A 22,075-nucleotide genomic window follows, 5' to 3' on the forward strand; every position below is an offset into this window, starting at 1 on the left:
AAAGCCATGAGCCTGAAACCTCGTCCCTGTCTCCCACATGGATGTCAGGGACCCAAGTACTTGGGCCATTTTCTGCTGCCCTTCCAGGTGCTTTAGCAGGAAGTTGAATTGGAAGTGGAGCAGCCCAGACGTGAACCAACACTCCCATAATGGAATGCCAGAGTCACAGTGGTGGCTTAACTCACTGTGCCACAACACTGGCCCCAGTAGACCAGTTTAGAATGGAAACCACCAGCTGAGTCTCTACCCAGAATTCCTTGTTAAATTACTGCCTTGGAGTCATGTGGCTTTTTCTGGGCCAGTTGGGCCCAGCCCTGGGGGGATTCAGACCACTGTACTTCCGAACACCACATGGCTGTGTTCATGGTCATCATATTTCTTCGGTTTGTTCTGATCCCTCTTCCTAGATAAGAAACCATAACTGGAAAAAATCAGTTGCTTCTTAACTTGCTGTTAACTTCTTTTCAATATTCTTAATCTTTCTGGAAACATGAGAGTTAGATTCTCATTAAATAAGATAAAAATGTATTTTGCAAGCTAATTATTTAACTTTTAAGTACAAAGGTACTTCAGAAAGCTCATGGAAAGGCAATTGAAAGGCTAAGTTTGGGGCTGGCGCTGTGGTGTAGTGGATAAAGCCGCCGCCTGCAGTGCCGGCATCCCGGCAGGTACCAGGTCTCAAAGCCGGTTTGAGACCCAGCTGCTCCACTTCCAATCCAGCTCTCTGCTATAGCCTGGGAAAGCAGTACAAGATGGCCCAAGTCCTTGGGCCCCTGCACCTGCATGGGAGACCTGGAAGAAGCTCCTGGTTCCTGGCTTCAGATTGGGGTAGTTCCAGCCATTGCAACCATCTGGGGAGTGAACCAGTGGCTGGAAGACCTCTCTCTCACTCTCTCTCTTCTCTCTCTCTGCCTCTGCCTCTCTGTAACTATGCCTTCAAATAAATAAATAAATCTTTTTTTTTAAAAGGCTAAGGTTATGTTGGCACAAAAAAATTTTGAAATTGATGCTGTCTTTCCAAGAGATGCATTTTCCACGAACTTTTTGAAGACACCCCACCTCACCCCCCCATTGACCACAGGATTATAACATCCCTCATTCAAGGTTTTTCAGAATTTACCTTGGGTACCAGTTGTCCTCAATCTAGAACGTTGTTGCCCCCAGGGGACATTTGGCAGCGTGTGAAGTCATAGGTGATGGAAATTTTGTCATGGGGGGGAAGAAATATCTTTGTAAATGCTGGTGGAGGTTATATAATTGTTAAGATTAAGATAATCGTGAGACAATTATAGAGAAGCGAAATAGATTACTTTGGAGTTGCACCAATTATTCTGGCTCACAGCTGGGGGGTATCATGGGCATCCACCTAGGAATGCTGCGAACTACCTTTCAGTACACAGGGTAGCCCCTCCAGCCAAGACTTACCCAGCCTACTCACTGTCAGCCATGCCGAGGCTGGGAAACCGTGCGGTGTATGACATACCTACACCCATCAGAGCAGACGCCAATGAACACTCTCCGGTATCGTCTCTTCAGGACGTCCTCCCTTCTTACAAGGAAGTGTGGCTGCTAATTCCTACAAAAGGCAACTGAACCTTACGCCTGTGTCCATTCCTGTCAGCCTGAGTGAGAAGAAATTCCACAGTGACTTTCCACTTCCCAGAATGCTCTGTTAGGTTCCCTCACAGTGCTCAAGGTCATCACCAGCTTGTGTGACTGCCTCGATTACCAGACATAGGCTCAAGGGCACAGTAGAAATGTTTCCCAGGTGTCATTTTGTCTAAAGTTGGCCGTGCCTGCAAGGAAGCTGGGGAGTCTTCAAACTGACCCCTTTGTCAGTCTCCGAGCAGGCTCTCTTCTACGGGAACAGAAGTGAGGAGGTTAGCTCCTCCAGGGCCAGTGGGTAAGGAAGCTCTGGGGGCTGGAGGGAGAGCACGCTCTGCCTACAAGTTTCTTTATGAACGCCTCGGTAGGGTCATATTCTACTGAACAGTTCAATGAACACATTACATTCCTTCTCCTAAGTCAGCTTTTCACTTTGCAAGTGCAAAACCCGTTTGCATCAGTGAAGTTTAGCTTATTTTTAAGTTTCTAATGACCTCATTGAGTGAAGTAACTAGGTAGAACAGGGGGAGAAAATAAACTTTTTACCGAAATGCATAAATCAGGCATTTGTTTTTAACCTTCTTTACTTCCTGAGAGTCTTGTTATTTACATGGCTGGCATTTTATTCATTAACACTCAAAGCTAGGAGGCAGGATTTTCCCCAGTGGCTGTGTCCTGGCCGGCCTCAGTGCCGGGTGAGCCTCATCGCTGGGAACTGGCCCCATCCTGCCACCATGGGAAACGAAGCTGCCGCACAGGACGGTGGACAACTTGTAAAGCAGTCGCTTGCCTCGCCAAGTGGTCAAGTCGGTGTGCCTGGCGTAGGCGTGCACTGCAACCAGTTAGCACGTTCTTTGTGGTGGCGCCTCTCCCGGTAGCCATGTAGAGGAAATGGTTGCACAGTCTAGAGATCTGGCCAAAGGAAACTTGTTTTAGGGTCAGAATAAAAGTTCCTTTTTCTTGTTTTCTTCCCTGGGCTGCGGGTTATACCCCATTTTCCCATTCTCATAGTCCACCTTGTAAGCAACTGTTACAAGGAATTATCTCATAACTATAATATAGCAAGAATTCAGCAAAAATCGCCTGCTTTTCCTCTAGAATCAGAGGTCAGTGTCTCCCCAAAGCTGATCTGAAAGTCCCCCTCCTCCACGCCCTGCCATCCCCACAGCCCAGGTGCAGGTTACACTTGTGTTTAGAAAGTGGTATTATAGCTCTTTCTCCTGCAGGATGATTACGCCGTGGCCATGACCTTCTGGAATGGACGGAAAGGGCTGGGCAGAGTTAGATAGCACAAGGACAGGGGAGAAGCTTGTGGGAGTGCATTGCAAACAGAGATGGGCGAGTTAAGTTACTCAATCGCCATCTGTCTCTGTTTTGCTAACTCATTAGCTCGGACACCACATTGTGTTAATCCCCACTTCCCCTGGCTGCGAGCTTGATCCAAGTCTCAGGGGAACAGTGGGACTGCTCAGCCCAATTCTGCCGTCAGCTGGGCTGCAGCTTCTCTGAGCTGGGCATCGTGCCAGGCCTGCCACCCCCCACTGCCACATGCCATGGAGGTGAAGGCTTCCCTGCGGTTCCTGCAAAAGCAGTGGAAGCCTCTGCACTTTGCTCCTTCTTCCAAAAAGACTCTTACAGGCACTGTGATAGGTTTTGCCCTTCACTCCCTAGCACTCCCTCTCCCCCCCCAGCACCCCCTCCGGGCAAGGGGCAATTTCAAACTGACTCCCTTGTCCATGGCACCGGGTCCCACCACCAGACAGATGCTCCTCTGTGCTTTCTGTGTCTCTCAGAAGGAGAGCGTGTCCAGCAGCTAAGAACTGTCTGGTAAGCCTGGCTTGTTCCTCAGGACTGTCCCAGAAGAGCAGTCTTACTTCCGGTGTTCACCTAGCATGAAGAGCTTCCATCACCTGTGGAAGGGTATTTTCTTAGAAGTACTCGATGTTTTTGAAGTCTTTTCCCCTTTAGAAATGAAAGTCTTGTGTACCTATTGATAAATAGATTTGCTAACGTTGACAGGTGTGCCAGACACTACTCTAGCTATTTAATGTCCAAGAACACGTTTAGTGGTATAGATGGATACTACGAGTGTGACTACCTCCCATGTACGGATGAAGAAACTGAGGCAGTGAGAGGTTGAGTTGTTTGTTCAAATGTCGTAAGTGGCAGAGCGCAAATCCAAACCCGGAGGTTCGCTCCAGAGCCTAAGTCCCTGCCTCAGTCCATGGTCACTCCCCGTGTCCCCGTGATTGCACCATCACTCTGTTTCGCTGGTGTCTTTCCAGATTTTGTGGATTCTCAGACGTGACCTCATCACCATTTAGGGGGCCAGTATCCTTTGTGGGGAGCAGTATCCTTTGGAGGTTGTTACCACCCCCTTCTTACACATGGGTACTTTGAGATAAAAGCAAAGACTTACAGAGGCCACCCATGGGAGATTGGCAGAACCCAGACATCCTGCTTTTGTGCCAGAGGCCCCGTCTACTAAGCGTCTCTCCCACTCATAGTTGGGGATGAACAGGAAATTCAGATATTAGAGGTGAAGTATTCATTGACCTGGTTAACCCTTTCAACAGGGCAAATCAAGAATGCTTTCATTGTCTGTTGGCTTAAGTTTCCCCATTGCAATGCTGAATGACCTCTGCAGGGTATAAAGGCATTTACAAGCCCGTGGCTCATTCAGAGGTAGCAACAACATGCCATTCCCACTCCTCTCTGCTGTAGGGCACCTAATGGATGTCTTCACCTCTCGGGGTGCCAGGAAGTACAGCAGATTCTGCAAACTTCCTCACATATTCTGCACATGCTTGGCTTGGTTAGGAATTCTAACAGCAGGAGATGATGGAGAACTTGCTCTCTCAGGTCCTTGTCCTAATTCTGCCTCATACCCTGGTGGCTTTTCCTTTCTCCTCCAGTTCCACTGGGTTGCGTGGGCCTTTTAGCATGGGAGATTCTGGAAGCCCAGCAAGCACTCCTCTTACTGGAATTTGGTATCTCCCTTTTTCCAGTCCCAACAGGTGTAAAGACATCCCAGAAACGGGTTGCAAACGCAATTTAGGTTCCCCAGAGGTTGGCTTGTATGTGCAAGCATTGGAACCATGATGCAACTGGTATCATGTCTCCCATACAGGTCTGGACCTAATAGAGAGGAATGAACAGCAAAACTGAAATGCCAGACTCACTCATGGTACTTAAATCACAAGAATTTGGGGTTTTGGTATCAGTAGTGGCTGCTACTTTTCCCTCAGCAAAGCTGAACCACTGCTGCAGTTCCCCTCCAACTCCAGTTCCACATTTAACCAGAGACACCCAGAAATGAATGTGTGTCAGTAGGCAGACTAGGCCTGAGATGAAGCAGGAGGTGTGTTGGCTGATGGGAAGACTACTATTTTAATTTCTTTTACATTGCAGCAGTCTCAGATGGATAGTATCCAGGTAACTTGTAGCACCTGCACCTTATTAAACTCCTGTTTGATCCAGAATTTACAGCTAAAATGCACCTGGAATACTTCAAGTTGGAACTAGACTTTGGTTCGTTTGTTATCAAAAGGGACATACAAATTGATTATGCAGTCTGCAACAGGTGACATAAACCCTTCAGAATGCAGTGGTGGCACATTTTTTCTTGTTTCATAAATTCAGTAATATCAATTTGGAGATCTCTCATTATATAGGCATTGAGTCTTAACAGCAGGATGCACCCATAGCATGTTTTCTGTATGGCTCGCTCTCTTTATTGCATATGACAGAAACCATCCTCAAAGTAGCCGAGGCACAGAGTGAAATTATCATAAGGCTACTGGCATGTCTGTGGAAACTCAGGACTGGACTACGGCTGGCTTCATGAAGAGATGGAACCGGTGTTAAACACCATCAAGTTAGACAGTCTCTCTCTCTCACACACACACACACACGCACATGCACACACATACCACCACCACCACCACCACCGCCCAGTGGATGTCCCTCTAGATTTGTGCTGCTGATATAATAACCACCAGCAATCAAACTCTTGCAATGCTTTGTAAATCTAAGTGCTAGATTTCAAACACTTAGCATGGGGAAAAATAATGTAAAATATCTTAATTTTCATATTGATTACCCTTTGAAGCAATAATGTTTGGGATATTTTAGGCTAACTAAAATATATTATTGACATTTACTTTGTCTCTCTTTGTATTTTTTTTTCATGTGGATATCAGAAAATTTCAAATTACATATGTGGCTTGTGTCATATTTCTTTTTGGACAGTACTGGTCTTCTAGATGGTTCTACCAAAGATCCACAGTAATACAGATCCCCTCATGCCTTAGCCTGACTTAGCTTAGTTGAGGAACACAAAAGGGACGATCAGTGACACCCCACCAATCAGGTAGAGAAACATGTGGCCACACCCCAACCTTTGCCCTCTCTTCCTCCCTTGTGGTAACTTCTCCTTGAACTGAAACAATGTATTCCTCTTGAAAGGGGACTCACATACTCATGCACTTCAAAATATTTATTGGGGCCCACTTCTCTGCCATTTCTTGCATCAGGCATTGGGGGTATAGGGTCCCTGCTGTCACCGGGCTTCCTTCTAGCAGCTTTTAGCTTGTCTTCGTGAATGGAGCTGCGCTGGAGGAAAATGCAGATGGGCAGAGTCACCACTGGCAGTGCGCTGTCAAGGGAGATTGGGGGCGGGGTGCTGACCTTCGTGAGTGAGGCAGGGCCCTTCCTTCCGTGGAATAACTGTGTGTTCATGTTTTCATGGAGCCAGATTCCAGAGCCCCTTTCTCAGATGTAGAGCTGTGGAGACATGGTGTCTCCTTGTCACTGCCTCCACCAATGGAAGACAACTGCAGGACTGACTCAAAGTGCGGCTTGGAGAAACTGCCCCACTCCCAAAGGAGTGCACCCTCAGGCTTCCTGACAGACGGTGTGGAGAAGCCTCTGGATCCAGTTTCCAATTATTTATTTATTTATTTATTTTTATTTGAAAGGTAAAGAGACAGAAACAGATCGAGATCTTCCATCTGCTGGTTTACTCCCCAAATGCCCATAACAACCAGGGCTAGGTCAGGCCAAAGCCAGGAGCCTACAACTCAACCCAGGGCTCCCACGTGGGTAGCAGTGACCCAAGTACTTAAACCATCACCTCCCAGGGTATGCATTGGCGGGAAGCTAGACTAGGAAATGGAGCCAGGACTGGAATCCAGGCACTCCAACATGGGCATCCAAGGCAGTGCCTGAACTGCTGTGCCAAATACCCACCCCATTTTTAAAAAGCAACTCTTCAAATAAAATGAACACAGAATACAAACAAGGGGCTGGCACTGTGGTATAGTAGACAAAGCTGCTGCCTGTGGCGCCAGCATCCCATATGGGATCCGTTTGAGTCCTGCTCCACTTCCAATCCAGTTTCCTGCTATTGCGCCTGGGAAAGCAGTGGAAGATGGCCCAAGTGCTTGGGCCCCTGTACCCATGTGGGAGAACCAGAAGAAGCTCCTGGCTTTGGCCTGGCCCAGCCCTGGCTGTTGCGGCCATCTCCAGAGTGAACCAACAGATGGAAGATCTCTCTCCCTCTCTGTCTCTTCCTCTCTCTATGTTACTCTGCCTTTCAAATAAAGAAATAAATATTTTTTTAAAAAATTGAAAAAAAAGCATATACATATGCATACAGCTCCTTGGCCTTTTTCATTGAACACACATACTCAGCTAGCACCCAAATTAAGAAACACAACATTCATGTTACCCCAGACGCTCCTCTTTCCTGCCTTATCCCATTCCACAGCTCCGCTCACATCCCAAAGATAACTAACCACCATCTGGACTTCTGCAACCCCAGACCAGTGTAGCCAAACTTTATACAAATGAAGCCATGTAGCCGATTCTCTTGGTATTGCTTCCTTTTGCTGTTTGTGTAGTCTTTGTATGTTGTTTTATGTACCAGTAAAAATAGAGGCAGCCAAAAAGCAAAGTAAGGATTATAAAGGTACTATAGAAAGACACTATCAGTGTTTGTGATTTGAGTTACTTTTCTATGTATACAAACATGTCTTTTTTTAATTACACCCTAATGTGCATACTTCCTTGTATTCTGCTTTTGTGTTGAATACATCAGATCTATCAGATATCCTCAACACTGGTGTGTCTGAAGGAGGCTGCATTCTGAATTGACCCGAGAGGTAATACGGAAAAACAGAATTTTTTTACTTTTTTTTTTTTTAGGTCAGTCACACAAATTCGTGTTTTTGTTCATCATTTCTGAGAGATTTAGATTGGTCCCTTCCAGTCAGGCTTCCAGATGTTCAAATAAAGTTGGGAAGTCAACAGCCCACTGAGTTGCTAGAGAATTCTGGGGTTCGGGCCCCACCTGGGCCTCTTGTTGCTCAGTGAATCTTGTGAGTTTCTCTCTACCATTCGAAACGTAGGTGTTCTGCTAATGTGCAGCACATCGGGAACCGGATAATTCTGAGAGTGGCTCGCTGGAGTCCGTGCAAGCCCTAGCTCATTCTATAACCCGAGACAAGTCTGTAAAATGGTCCTTATTCCTCAGATGGGCAGTCCCATCTCCACATCTGTTTGGGATCATAAGAAATAATACTTACATAACGTTTTGGAGGCCTTGAATGAGAAGTTCCTTGGAGTTGCTGACTGCTCTTGAGTTTTTCACAGCTAGCATTGTGGAACCCGCTGTTGTGGACATAGTTGCTGAGCTGGGTCATAACTAGATTGCAAATCTGGGGTAGAGGAAAAAAATATCTATGCCTTGGTATTTTGGTGATTTGTTTAAAAAGCTACCCATGTACTTCCTAGAAGTTTGCACCGTGAGCTTAACCTGTTATAGGTTAAACCTGTTATAGGTTTGCTTGTGAAATCTTGACATTTGGGTTCTTACCCACACGAAACTATTTTTCAGCATATCCCAGTGGGTTTTCCTGAGGGAGGGCACCTGGAACACCGCTATTCTGTTGGTCACTTTGCCCTGCAGGAGTGAGAGAAGTAATATTCCCGTTAGCCAGTAACGCTCGGATTCCTGACCGAGGAGACTCCTCAGACACTGGCCAGTCCTGTCTCTGCCTTGACCGCTGGGCCTGTCTCTCCAGAAACACAGCCGTCACAGGGCGTATCCGAGGGGGAAGGAATCCCAGAGGCCCCCCAGTCCCGCATCCTCGTTTTCCAGACAGGGAAACTGAGACTTAAGGAAGTCACGGAACCAAGCTGGAAGCTCACTGTGGTGTGCCACTGCCTCCCCAGATGTCTGCCCTACTGAGGGGATGGAGGAAAGGTTGGGGCGGCCTCTGACCCCACCCTGGTGTGGCCCTGGTAGGATCCACGGCCTTCCTTTTCTTCAGCCATCTGACAGTAAGTTCAACCTCGTGATTCATTCTTCCCCAACTTGGAGAGAGAGGGATTCGGCATTTTACTAATCAGTGCTGGAACCTTGGCCTCTGCCGGAGCATTCCGACGTCCAGTTTAGGAGATATGTGTAGGATCCCTTCTTCAGAGTTATTGGGTGGCAGAAATCAATTGTCATTCAGTCTGCGAGGCTGGCTGGCTGGCTGGCTGGCTCGCTGGCTTTCTTATTGCAACATTCTTTCCTGAACTTGTTTCTGATGACCTCTTAACCCCTGCTTCTCAGTTTTAATTACATGTCTGTTGTCACACACATATCGGTTGTTGGGTCCTTAGCACACAGAAATGCCGAAGCTCGCCCTTCCAAAATCCTTCCGGGTTCAACTTACATCAGGCGCTAGGTCCAGGAAATGAGAATGTCTCCAGCTCACTGGGGACCCTCTTGGCCCTGAGCAGAAGTGGGGGCTGAATCATTCCCTAAGAGAGCTTTGTAGATTGTCACAGTTGGCAGCCTCGGGACTTGAGCTAATCCTGGAAACTCTTGAACTTCCCAGAAAGAAGGTTCCCCCAGGGCAGGCCGAGGTCCTCCGAGAGAGCAGATGGAATAGAGCTTGCAACCAGTTGCCTTTACAGCTGGACGTGGAGATAAATAAAATTCTGCCTATTGTTATTATTTTACCTTTGACTTGCAGGCGATATTTATCCTCTATTCCCTTTACCCTGCATTGTGGGTGGGGGTTGGGGAAGCGGGGAACATGCAGTATAATCACCGAAAGAAAAGCAAGCAAACTTGTTGATTCAGTTCCCATGGCGAATGCAAACAAGGCCAGGCCAATAGACACAACTCAATTATTACAAAAATGTGTTTCTTTCTGGCGGCTACACAGTCAGTCCTTTATATTCAGTCACTGCGTTCAGCCCATCACCCAAAACCCTTCCCAAGGTCATTATTCTGGTTTCGCAGACTCCTACAAACAAATGCTGGTTTTACTCAGTGTCCTGTCTCTAACTCCCTTTGTGGCAAATGGAGAGTAGCAAAGCATCTTTTAGGCAAATAAAGTCTCGGTCAGAGAGGTGAAATGCTACAGGTTGGTCAGGGAGGTGAAATGCCACAGGCTCAGGCATCACAGTTTGAAAACCATGCAACCACCCCTGTAATCCGGTTTTAATTAACTCGAAGAAGGCGCATCCCTGTTATTTCATTAAAATGAAATTCTGTTTCAATGGAAAACCACCGCTACAGGGGACATGGGGGGCAGTGCATTGTTCCATAGGTTTGGGGGTTGGCAGTGAATCCTGTATTTAGAGAATCCCGAGCAAACACTGCTTCTCTGGGTCCTTCTTATGCTTTGAGAGAGTTGTAGGTTCCATGGAACGTAAGGAGAGCCCTTGCTTAGCACGGGGGGTGCAGCCGAGGCTGTCGGCTGCCTGCTCCGCCTTTGATCACCTCTCTGCCCTCTCTCCCTGACCGTGTCAGTCTCTCTCCTTAGTCCTTTGGTCTTGATGCCCCAGAGTTACTGCTCCACTTTGCCATGACTGATCCTTGCTGAACTCTGGGTCGTTCGTGGGCAACACAAAGAGCTCCACAGAGAGACGGGGCACTATTCCTGGCCAGGAGGGACTTGGCCACAAAGGAGACCCCCTCTTTTTTTTTCTTTTTGACAGGCAGAGTGGACAGTGGGAGAGAGAGAGACAGAGAGAAAGGTCTTCCTTTTGCCGTTGGTTCACCCTCCAATGGCCGCTGCGGCCGGCGCGCTGCAGCCAGCACACCGCGCTGATCCGAAGCCAGGAGCCAGGTGCTTCTCCTGGTCTCCCATGGGATGCATGGCCCAAGCACTTGGGCCATCCTCCACTGCACTCCCTGGCCACAGCAGAGAGCTGGCCTGGAAGAGGAGCAACCGGGACAGAATCCAGTGCCCCAACCGTGACTAGAACCCGGTGTGCCGGCGCCGCACGGCGGAGGATTAGCCTAGTGAGCCATGGCGCCAGCCAGAAGACACCCCCCCCCCCCTTTTGAAACACTCACTGCCTTGGTTCTCTAAAGAGCTGGAGGGAACCTTCGAGATTCTGTCATCTAAACACCTCTCCTTCCCTGGAGGGTGCCCAGGACTCTGAGGCAAGGAAACCTGTCCGATGGACGAGCTAAGACCTTGCTCGAGTGGGGCATCTCCTTCTCTGTGTGCCCTTTGCCCCAGCTCCGCAGACCTGTGGATTGCAACACAGCCCAGAGCAGGCGGATCCCGGGCTTTTCCACACTGTCAGCGGAAAGGCCACGTGCACACTCTGCCGTTGGGAGGATGGCTGGGTTTCCCTTCCAGTCCGGCCTCTGCTCTGCTGGCCTCAACAGTCACTTCTTCTTCCTTTGTCTGTTTCCCCTGTTGGTAAGGAAAGATAATGAAGCTTTCCACCTATCAGGCTCACTTGAGTGCTATAAAGAATAATGAGGTGATATTTGTAAAGTGCTTTGAGCCTCTGGGAAAGAGGAGGGCCGAGCTGAGTAGAAACCATTATTAGCTGGAAGCACTTATCAATGGAGCTGTTTCACAATAGTGGAGAGTAAGAATACTCAGAAATGAATTCCAGGGCCTAGCCCTGCTTTGAATTTCGGAGGAGGATTAGTGGGCACCTAATAGGTATCCCACTTCTCCAGTTTCTTTAGTGCACCGTCAACCCAGGAAAGGTAATTACATTCTTTCTATGTGGGACCCAGACTGGAGTTTCAATTGGGATGTCAGAGTGTGCTTGTCTTCTGTTCTCTCCCAAAGCTATGTTACGTCGTGATTGTTAAAGCCTTGGGCATCTTCTGTCCCACAGGGTAATTTCACTTGGGAGCTATACAAAGTAATTCTATGCAGAGCCGGGCCTGCTGTTTATAAGGTTGATTAGTGGAGCTTCTAAATCGAAAGCGCCTGGGGAGCGATTTGGATGAAGCAGGGGAATGAAAGGCAAGGTCTTTATCATGGTTGATCTTTTTTTTTTTTTTTTTTTTTTCTGTGCTGCTCCATGGGAATTTTCTGCCTGACTCAAATGTATGTGCAGTGCAAAGTGGGGGCATCCTCTTTCATCCTGGGGAACGAAGACCTGGTCTCAGGTGAAGGCGGATATGCCAGGTCACTACTTGTAGTTAGAGCCCCTCGTTTTTCCCCCTCACTCCAACAAAGGGGTCAGGTGAGAGATGTTGAGGGGCCTGACCTGTGTGGGGGTGCTTCCAAGTGACTGTTCTGACCAGGCTTCTGTTTCTCCAAACCTGTGGCCCCCTGTTGCAAGACCCTCTGCCCCAAGTTCAAGTCTCTCTCATCTCTGGTGCCAGGGAAGAAGAGCAAGGAGAAAATCAGAACCAGAGAGATGTTTTGAGTTTGTGCAGCCCTCTGTGGGCCAACTGGTCAACCAGGAAGAAGGAAGCTCCCTCCCCATAGGTAGCAGCAGCACTGAACTTCCCCATGGTCCTCTCTGAAAGGTGTAAGGCGAGGTCAGGATGCCGTGGGGCACCATCGTGTTCCTTCCATGAAGGCAGTCACCCTGATTGCGTCTTTGGGATCGCTGCTTCTGCGGACTGTACCCGACTGCACCTGCCCTGCAGGCCTCTGTCTCTCCCCGTAGAAGGACAGGCCGACCAGCTGGTCCTAGGTTCACGTGCCAGTGCTGCCGGGCAGTGGCTCGCGTCTCCGGTATCAGCTGTCCAGAGGGGCATAGCTGCAGACAGCGAGTTCCGTCCCCATGGGCACAGACACAACGCCTGACGCCAGGGCCCCCTCTGCTGCTCCTCTGCCCTGTCCTGCCAGGCCAGCCCACCTGGAGATCTGCAGGTCCCTGGGGGCGAGACCCACCCCTGAACCCCTTCCCGAGTCTGCCACCAACTCATTTTTGCGTTTTCGCCAGCCAGCCAGCCAGCCAGCCAGCCACTCCTCTGTCCTGAGACTCCGCGAAACAATAGGGGATTTACTTGGCGGGATTCTCTGACCTTTTCCCGAGCCCCAGATTTCTTGTTTATTGTAGTTTGAGCCACTCAGTTCTCTGCAAACATTCGGAGTTCTTCATTTCCCTCTCCCAAGGTTTGTATTTTTTCCCAGACGTGCCTCCCCCAAGGGGAGGATGCTGAGACTTCGGGGCCTGGCTCCTGTCCCTTCCTTCACCTCTGCCAGGGTAAAGACCTCCCCAGGCTGGGCCAGAGAGAAGGCTCTGGACCCCGCAGGTCCCTGCTGTCGCCCGCAGTGGGCACAGCTGCCTGCCTCCCCGCCCCGCCGCTCCCCAGTGAGCCGCTGGGAACAGAGTTCTGTCCCCCACACCAGAACATTCAGGCGGCAGTGGGAAACAGCGAGATCTGTCAGCACGGCCCCTTTCTCAGAGCTCTGAGGGCCACATTCTCCACGGCCATCTGCTCCTTTTCACCTCTCTGGACAATGTTGCTTTTTAAAACCCTCAATTCCTCCTCCTTTATCCCCTCCTCCCCTGCCTCCCCTCCTTGTGTGCGCCCATCCTTTCTCCCTCTCATCTCTCCCCTCTCCACCCCCGACCCAGATCCTATGAAATGAGCCGCTCGGCATAAAACGGGCCCCTCCCGCAGACAAAGCTGTTTTGCAACCACTGGGGGTTTTTGAGGTTTTATTTTTGTAAATTTATTTTTGAAGCAAGGGCCTCCTCCTGTCGGAGTTTGTGATTATCCAGGGGGTATTCTTTTCGTAGGGAAGGGGAGGGAGAGAGCAGAAAGACACTTCCGTGGTGAAAATGCGTAGCAATAACGAGTGTTAGGCTGCTACTGGAAGCCCCCGGCCCCTCTGACGAGGAAGCCCACCTTCTCCCCACCCCCCACTCGGACGTCTTAACATCCTCAAAGTCCTCCACCACTCATCACCATTATTCTTTTGTTCTTGCTGCTATGATGTTGTTGTTGTGTTGTGTTTTAGGTTTTTACGCCAGAGGTGGAGAGAGACAGAGCTCCTATCTGCTGGTTCCACTCACTCCCCAGTTGCCCACCGTGGCCGGGACTGGGCTGGACTGAAGCTAGGCTGAAGCCAGGTGCAGGGAACTCAGCCCTGGTCTCCCACATGTGTAGCAGGAGCCCAACTACTTGAGCCATCACTGGAGGAACCTAGAGCCAGGAGCCAGAGGCAGCTGTAGAACCCAGGTGCTCCCACGTGAGATGCAGGCCTGGGGCCACGTCTCGACCACTAGGCTAAACGCCCGCCCCGTTGTGCTGTTTTTAATTTGGGGCCAGGGCTGCTACAAAGCTATCCATGTTGAACAGAGCCATAGACAGCATCAGAGGTGGCCAGAATCAGGTAGGGGGGTCTCCAGTGCTCCCTGGGTGAAGCCAGGATCCCAGCTCCAGGTGATGGATGTCGGGGGGTGTTTGTCCCAGTGACTGACCTTGTGGCCTTGGACACAGCATTTTCCTTAAGAATCATGAGGACAGAATCTTCCACGATTTCTTAGCACACAGCTCTGCTTCTATCAAGATGACTCTGTGGCAATGTCATGAGCACTTCATAGACGTCCTTGGTTAAGGATGCTTCAGTGCTCCATTGTCAAAGTCAAGCTCAGGGGCCAGCCCTGTGGCATAGCAGTTGAAGCAGCCATCTGTGATGCCAGCATCCCATATGGGCAGCAGTTTGAGTCCTGGATGCCTCACTTCCAATCCAGCTCCCTGCTAATGCACCTGGGAAAGCAGCAGAAGATGGTCCAAGTCGTTGGTCCCCTGCACCCACATGGGAGACCTAGATAAAGCTCCTGGCTTCAGCCTGGCCCAGGCCTGGTTGTTGTGGCCATTTGGGGAGTGCCAATGGATGGAATCTCTCTCTCTCTCTCTCTCTCTCTCTCTCTCTCCCCCCCCCCTCTCTTCTACCTTTCAAATAAATAAATAAATCTTAAAAATTAACAAACAAAAAAAGGCCGAGCTCAGCTGCTGACCTGAGGACCATCTGGAACCGAGGCTCCCAGCCCTGGCTGCTCCTCACAGTCATGGTTTGCATCCTGTCCCTACCCCTTACGAGCTCTGCCGGTGTAGCCACAGCCTTGCCATCTGTGCAATGGGCAAGGATCGTATCTACTTCATATCGTTGTTAAGCTGATGAGGAGCTGCTGGTGTCGAGCCCTCAGAACAGTGACGGCACACAGCGCATGCTTGTTAGGGCTCACTGTGCCAGTGGCCACCTTGCATCCCACAGCCGCGTCACGGAGGGCAAGATGGGCCAGCTGGCTTCACGGGGCCCTCCTCACTCTGTCCTGTCTACCTTCTGCTGCCTTCATTTTTCATTGTGGAGTTAACACTGATAAAAGAAATCATGTAATTTTCAATGGGATTATAATGATGATTAACATAGCAATTCTACTTAGAAATGTCATAAAATAAGGAAACGTCCTAAGATATAAAAAGATATATAATCGCGGACTGCTGGCAAAGAAAGGAACCAGATGTGGAGATTATAGTCACAGAGGGAAAGGCGGTCGGGATTTTGGCAACTGGGGTGATTTTACATATTTTTAGTTGGAGAAAACCTGGAGATTTATTTTTCTTTGGGATCAGTTTCTAGAAGCCTATCATATGACAAAGAGTTTCCCAACAACTGAGGGAGAGCATTGTTAAAGTGTGCTTTTCTAGAAAGACAGAGATGACATTGACTGTTACGATTTAATTTAATGAGGAGAAGAAAATGAGTGGGTGTCTGCAAAACAGGGTAGGAGTGCGACACCATGAGGTCGCCCTCCCAGACACGGAGACCGACTTGCAGTGCTTGCTTTTGTTCAATTTTTATTATGTATTTGAGAGGCAACGAGACAGAAACAGAGATCTTCCATCTGCTGGTTCGCTCCCCAGATGCCCACAGCGCTCTCTGGGAAGGCTAAAGCCAGAGCGGGAAGCTGAGCCCTCACCACTGCCTCCCAGATGTGCACTAGCTGGGAGCTGGAGTGAATGAGTGAACGTTGCAGCGCTCCGACCCGGGATCAGGGTGTCCCAGCAGCTAGGACTCCCAGATGCCTGCAGGGCTATTTTAATGCAGGGGGGAACTGGTTTTGGTGGGCAGCAGGCAGTCAGGACACTTCTGCAAAATATGAATCCTTCAGCCAAGCAATTTTTAAGGTTTATTTTATTTATTTGAAAGGAAGAATGGCACAGAGAGAAAGAGGGAGAGACGGAGAAAGACATCTTCTATCTGCTGGTTCACTCCCCAAATGGCCGCAAGAGCCCAGCCTAAAGCCAGGAGCCAGGAGCTTCATCCGGGTCTCCCACATGGGTAGCAGAGGCCCAAGTGCTTGGGTCATCCCCCGCTGCTTTCCAGGCGCATTCGCAGAAAGCTGGATGGGAAACAGAGCAACAGGAACTTGAACCGGTGTAGCCAAACGGGATGCCCACTTTGCACGCAGCGGCTTAACCTGATGCACCACAATGCCAGCCCCTGCCCTGCTTTTGTAATCCTTTCTAAATGGGCCCCCCCCCAAAAAAAAAAAAAAAAAAACAGAGAAAAGAGCATTAATGAGTGAGAGTGCAGGGTTCAAATCCTGGCTCAGCCATTCGCCAGGTGGCCTTGGGCAAATCACTTTCTTTGCAGTTCTGCTTCCTCCCCTCACAGAGATAATGTATGTGAGGTGTGTAGCCTAGCTCCTGGAACCTAGTGATTATCCCCAAATGTGACCTTGTAAGTCTTCCCTGCAATGTCCGAGACGTGGGACACACTACACCGAGGTGGATGGCTTGATCACTTGGCCAATGCTAGCCGCTTTCACTAACCCCACAGTTCCCTTCCAATTTCTGGATGAACGCTGGCCTTCAAGGAAGAAGAAAACTGCTTGGCTGAAGGATTCATATTTTGCAGAAGTGTCCTGACTGCCTGCTGCCCACCAAAACCAGTTCCCCCGCATTAAAATAGCCCTGCTGGCATCAGCACGTTGTGTTCCTTAGTTCCCTCTCCCACCATGAGGAGGCTGCCTGAAAGTACTTGACTGAACAAGACACTCTTGTGAATGGACACTTGGGGAAGTTCGAGGAAGGTCATCTCCATTGCCTGAGACACCTGCCCATCCCTCCCTCCCCCACCGCTGTGGGCAGTATGCAACCTGATGGAACCAGGCGACTCGCCGTCTGGAAGCCACCATACGTTTCTGTCCCAAGTGGAATTCTCCTCCCTCCTGTGATTGTTGTGAGCAGCCTTATCAGGGCCTGGTACCCATGGGGACATCGCGTGTGCACACACGTGTGTGTGTGTACCCACTCACACCCCAAAAAGCAGAAGTCTAGCAGCTTCTAGTCTTGGCTCAGGAAGCCCAGTTCCAGATGTCATGGAAATCCAAGCCATGCAGAAGGAACTCAGCAGCCACGATGAATTCGTCAGCATGGGAAAATGAAGACCTTTGGGGGTTCTTGTCCACAGCTCAGGGAGCCCAAGTCACCAGGGGCACCTCCACCAAACGATTTCAGCATCCTACTTCTTCCCTCTCCCCTGTGTGGAGCCTGCAGGGCCCCGAGCTGTGTGCCTTCCATTCCCTCCCAGGCATGCCCGAATATATCCTGATTGCTATCATGATCCTTGACCTACCCAAGGGGGCCGTTGAGCTGGGGTGGGAGGAAGGCAAAGCAATAGTCTTGACACTCTGGGCAAGGTGGGAGTTAAAAGCATTCTGTACCACAATGTGCTCTCTGATGCCAAGAGACCGGAAAGTCCTAGAAGGCCTGGGCTCAGGCCCCAGCTCTGCTGCCTGCAACGAGGTGGGTTTGGGTGGTCAAGTCTCTGCTGTGTCCCCGACACAGGAATCGTGGCTGCGCAGTGCGGTCAAAGGCAGCCCTCCGAGCTGGATTCCTTAGGTGCAGGCACGTACTTTGGAAGGTTCAAGGTGGCGCAAGACTTCTCTCCCCTTCCCCTTTATCCTCTTTCCCGCCTGACTCAGCTCTGCGCTCAATGAGGAAACAAAGGGGAGCTTGAACGCCGAGGGCCAAGCCTTGTTTGGTGTCTTGAAGACGTGCAGGTCAAAGAGCATGAGCGAGGAGGGACTTAATGAGGGTCGTGGAATGAGGCCCTGCCCTGTCACCAGCCCTGGCCTGTTTCATGCCTGGGGCTGTCAGCCGCCCCTCCTCCACCAGGCTTTTTGGAATCAGTGTTTGGGTGGCTCCTGACAGCAACTCCAACCAGATGAATTATGGCAGCTCTAAGAGCATTTAAGTCTCCCCTCTCTGTTCCCCTGAGGAGGAGGGTGGGTGATAAAGTCAGCAGATAGGAGTCTTAAGAACTGGGCAAAGGGCATTCTCCAGAGTGACACCTTCCGAGATGAGAGGATGTGGAGTCGCACAGCTAGACGCTTCCTGGAGGTGTTCCAATGCAGGAGCGTCGTGACTGTTCTCAGGTCTGCGGAGTCCACACGTGCCAGCAAAACAGCAAGTGCCTAACACGTGGCTATTTTCCCCAAAACGTTAGTGTAGTAGTTAAGCATCATCAGAGTGAGCTTTTAAAAAATGCATATTCCCAGGCATTGCCTCCAGAGACTATGATTCACTGGGTTTGGGAAGGGACCCCGGATTCTGCATTGTAAAAAGTTAACCAGGATCCAGCACTGGTAAAGCTGTGGCCTGAAATGCAGGCCTCCCATGCGGGCGCTGATCCAAGTCCCAGCTGCTCCACTTCCCATCCAGCTCCCTGCTAATGCACCTGGGAGAACAGTGAAAGATGGCTCAAGTCTTTGGGCCCCTGCCACTCATGTGGGAGGCAGGATAGAATTCCAGGCTCCTGGCTTTTGCCTGGCCCAGCCCTGGTTGTTGTGGCTATTTGAGGAGTGAACCAGAATGGAAGATATCTGTGTGTGTGTGTGTGTATCTGTCTGTCCCCTGTCCCCCTCCCCGGTGTACTCTGTAACTCTGCCTTTCAAATAAATACATAAATCTAAAAAAAAAAAAAAAAAAAAGACACAGGGCCAGGATTTGAACCCAACCACTCCCAAGTGCTGTCTTAACCACTGCACTAAACCACCCACCCCTACAAATTTATTTTTAGCACGTTAATATATTTTTATCTTAGTTCTACCATTTGAGAGTAGGTTGAACATGAGCTTGTCTTACATAACCGTAATACAGTTATCTCACTCAGGAAATTAGCATTGAAACAATACACTTACTTCATACGCTGGCAACATTCACTCTTTTCCAGGTGTCAAGACAATGTCCTTATGGCAGAGTCTTCCAGGATTCGGTCCAGGATTAGACGTTGTATTTAGTTGAAATGTCTCCTTGCAGCCGGTGCCGCGGCTCACTAGGCTAATCCTCCACCTAGCGGCGCCGGCACACCGGGTTCTAGTCCCGGTCGGGGTGCCGGATTCTGTCCCGGTTGCCCCTCTTCCAGACCAGCTCTCTGCTGTGGCCAGGGAGTGCAGTGGAGGATGGCCCAAGTGCTTGGGCCCTGCACCCCATGGGAGACCAGGAGAAGCACCTGGTTCCTGGCTTCGGATCAGTGCAGTGCGCCGGCCGCAGCGGCCATTGGAGGGTGAACCAACGGCAAAGGAGGACCTTTCTCTCTGTCTCTCTCTCACTGTCCACTCTGCCTGTTAAACGAAAAAAAGAAAAAAGAAATGTCTCCTTGCATTGATGTTTTTTTTTTTTTTCAAGCTATTGAGGCTTTCAGAGAAATACTTCTTTTTCAAGAGCACACATCCTGATAAACAGCAGCATTGCTCTCAATCCACTGTCCTTGCTGCTTGCCGAGAGCCAGTGATCGGTGCGGGCCTGAGGTGAGCACACCCCTCCGCAGGCCAAAGTCCACAGCAGCCAAGGCCCTTGGTGGGGGGCAGCTTCCAGTCCTGGTTGTGCCCTGGGACCCGACTTCCCGAAGGCAAACCGCATGACCCACAGTTTGACCCCTTGCTTTCCGGTCCACTGGGCTGTCACCTGGCTTTCCCATTGTCCAGACTTGGACAGGCAGAGCCACCAGATCTTACTCCACTATAGCTGATGTCTCCCCAGGAGGAGCGCCCAGTCAAGGAGATCCCATTTTTCATCCTTCCTGGCTCTCTGCGTGCAGTTGTCTGGATGCACACATTGGAGGGTGATTTTTCTTTTCCCAGCAGTCAGGGCTGTAGCAATCTGAGACCAGAAGCAGCAGCTGTACGCCTCCTGCCTCAGCCAGTGTCCCCTGAAACAGATACCAAATGGTCAACAGATGAGATGGATGACCGTGTCTAAAACACAAGACTCGCTCCAGCTCTGGCGTCCTCCTCCTGCCTCAGAGGCTACCATGGGAGAGGAGTAAAGCTCACGCCGAGACAGCTGATTGGTATGGTTGGAGGAATTCACAGAGAGCAGACAGAGCACACTGTGGAAAAAAAAAAAAAAAAAGAAAAACACATCATGTATGCATCTTCCTGGCTTAACTTGAATGAAGCCTAAATGCAAAAAGAAAATGCTTTGGATTTCTTTCAACGGTTGACGTTTTGTTTCCTTTGTTTTATTTTTGCTAGCATTTGCATCGGGGTGGTATGGGTTTTCTCTAAGTTTATTTTTTAATTAAAAAGTGCTTTTCAAAGGGTAGGAGACTTAACTGCAAATCACTATTCAGAGTCCCCCTCCCCCCCCCCCCCCCCGCCTTAAATAGAAGTTAGCAGGAGGGAAGTTGATTTATTGGAGAAAAGATTCAGGGACATGGCGCCCTGGAGAATGTGGGGAGCTGAGCTGGTGGAAGGAGATTGTTCGCCCCTCCCCCCGCTCGCTCCTTCCTTCCTTCCTTCCTTCCTTCCTTCCTTCCTTCCTTCCTCTTTTCCTTTACAGAGAGAGTCAGAGACAGTGAGACAGAGCTCTTCCCTCTACTGGTGCATGCTCCAAAGGCCCACAACAGCTGGGCCTGGACCAGGCTGAAGCCAAGAGTCAGGAACCCCATCCAGGTCTTCCACATGGGTTGCAGAGACCCAGCGACTTGAATCATCACGTACTGCCTCCAAGGGTGCACCTTAACAAGAAATGGGATCAGAAGTGGAGCCGGGACTCAAACCCGTGCACTCCAGCGTGGGATGTGGATGTCCCGAGCAGCATCTTAACCACTATGCCAGATGTTCAGCGGCATTGCTGCCTTCTATTCAGGTGCTCCAGCTCTCTTCTCCTCAAGCCAGCTGTTGTTCTTAGCTGTAGATCTTGACTGTCACTGGGGACACGTCAGAGAAGCCCTATGCAGTCACAGAAAGGTTTGCTTAGCCACCAGGATGCTTTCCACACTGAGTGTTTTCTTGAAGAGTGGGCATCCTCACTCCGTGAATCTGCGCAGTTTCTACATGGTATCCCTGCAGGGCAACCATACGCTGTGGTTTGTCCACACTGGTCCCAAGCGATCTCTGTTAACCCAGAATACTTATGGAAATGTCCCCATGTCATAGTCAAAACTGTCCTGGTTGCATGATAACTTGCATAATCACTCTAAGACTCTGGGAAACTTAAAGTATTTTCTTCCCATACCAAAGTTAGTAGAGCTGTTGGATGATTTGTGTTGGTGCATACCAGTCTTTATCCTAGTGATTAGCTCACCCCAACTTGTGCTCCACCTCCTTCTGTGGGAGATTAATCCAGTTCCCAACTCTTGTATTCCGAGCTCACTGGTGGCCCCCACCTTTTCTTGTCTTCGCTTCGTGTTTCTTACCTTCCTCTGTAATGAGTTTTGCTGAGCCTTGGATTGGCCTGGGTGTGTTGTACAAGTAAAGACTGAACTGTATTCAGCCCCTTTCACCTCTTGCCAAGAAACACTGGAAATGAGGTTTTCTTCTCTACCAAAGGGAAGCAGCGAATACCTTCCCTGGTGGGCAGATGGTGTTGGGTGAGGCAGTTACTACGTGGTTTTATGCCTCAGATCCTTTATTTGTAAATCTCAAAGCAGACTAATAGCTTTAAAATATTTTGAGAATCTCAAAGCTCAGGAGATTATAAATAACAAAAGATGTATTTTTTTCTCATCTAAAATGGTAGCACAGATACTGCGGTTACTTATTTAATAGATAGCGTGTGGTCCCGGGGCCATTGCAGCTGATGGGTTTTTTCCAGTGCTCTATTTATAGAGCTAGGTCAGAAATATAACTTCCGTTGGAACTTGACCTACAGACCACTGTCAATTTTAGAGACCCAAGGAAGTAGAGTTTGCACTAACTACAGCTGGCTCCCCGTCCCAGTGAGTGAGCTGTG

The 22,075-nt window shown here is 49.7% G+C and overlaps 1 protein-coding gene and 1 long non-coding RNA gene across 28 annotated transcripts in view; one reads left to right on the plus strand and one right to left on the minus strand.

The window, feature by feature from the left end:
* RAD51B (RAD51 paralog B) overlaps positions 1–22,075 on the plus strand; it is a 657,779-nt gene that overhangs the window by 549,572 nt on the left and 86,132 nt on the right. The gene's annotated exons all lie outside the window — the stretch shown is intronic.
* LOC149120077 (uncharacterized) lies at positions 16,002–20,001 on the minus strand. Its single transcript, XR_016226516.1, has 2 exons — positions 19,039–20,001; positions 16,002–16,233 (listed from the first exon to the last, which is right to left on the minus strand). It is a non-coding gene; the product is annotated as an uncharacterized LOC149120077 (long non-coding RNA).

This window comes from Oryctolagus cuniculus, chromosome 20 (genome assembly GCF_051225735.1).
Source record: "Oryctolagus cuniculus isolate XC-2025 breed Fujian yellow rabbit chromosome 20, ASM5122573v1, whole genome shotgun sequence".
In the NCBI taxonomy this organism is placed as follows: Eukaryota; Metazoa; Chordata; class Mammalia; order Lagomorpha; family Leporidae; genus Oryctolagus; species Oryctolagus cuniculus.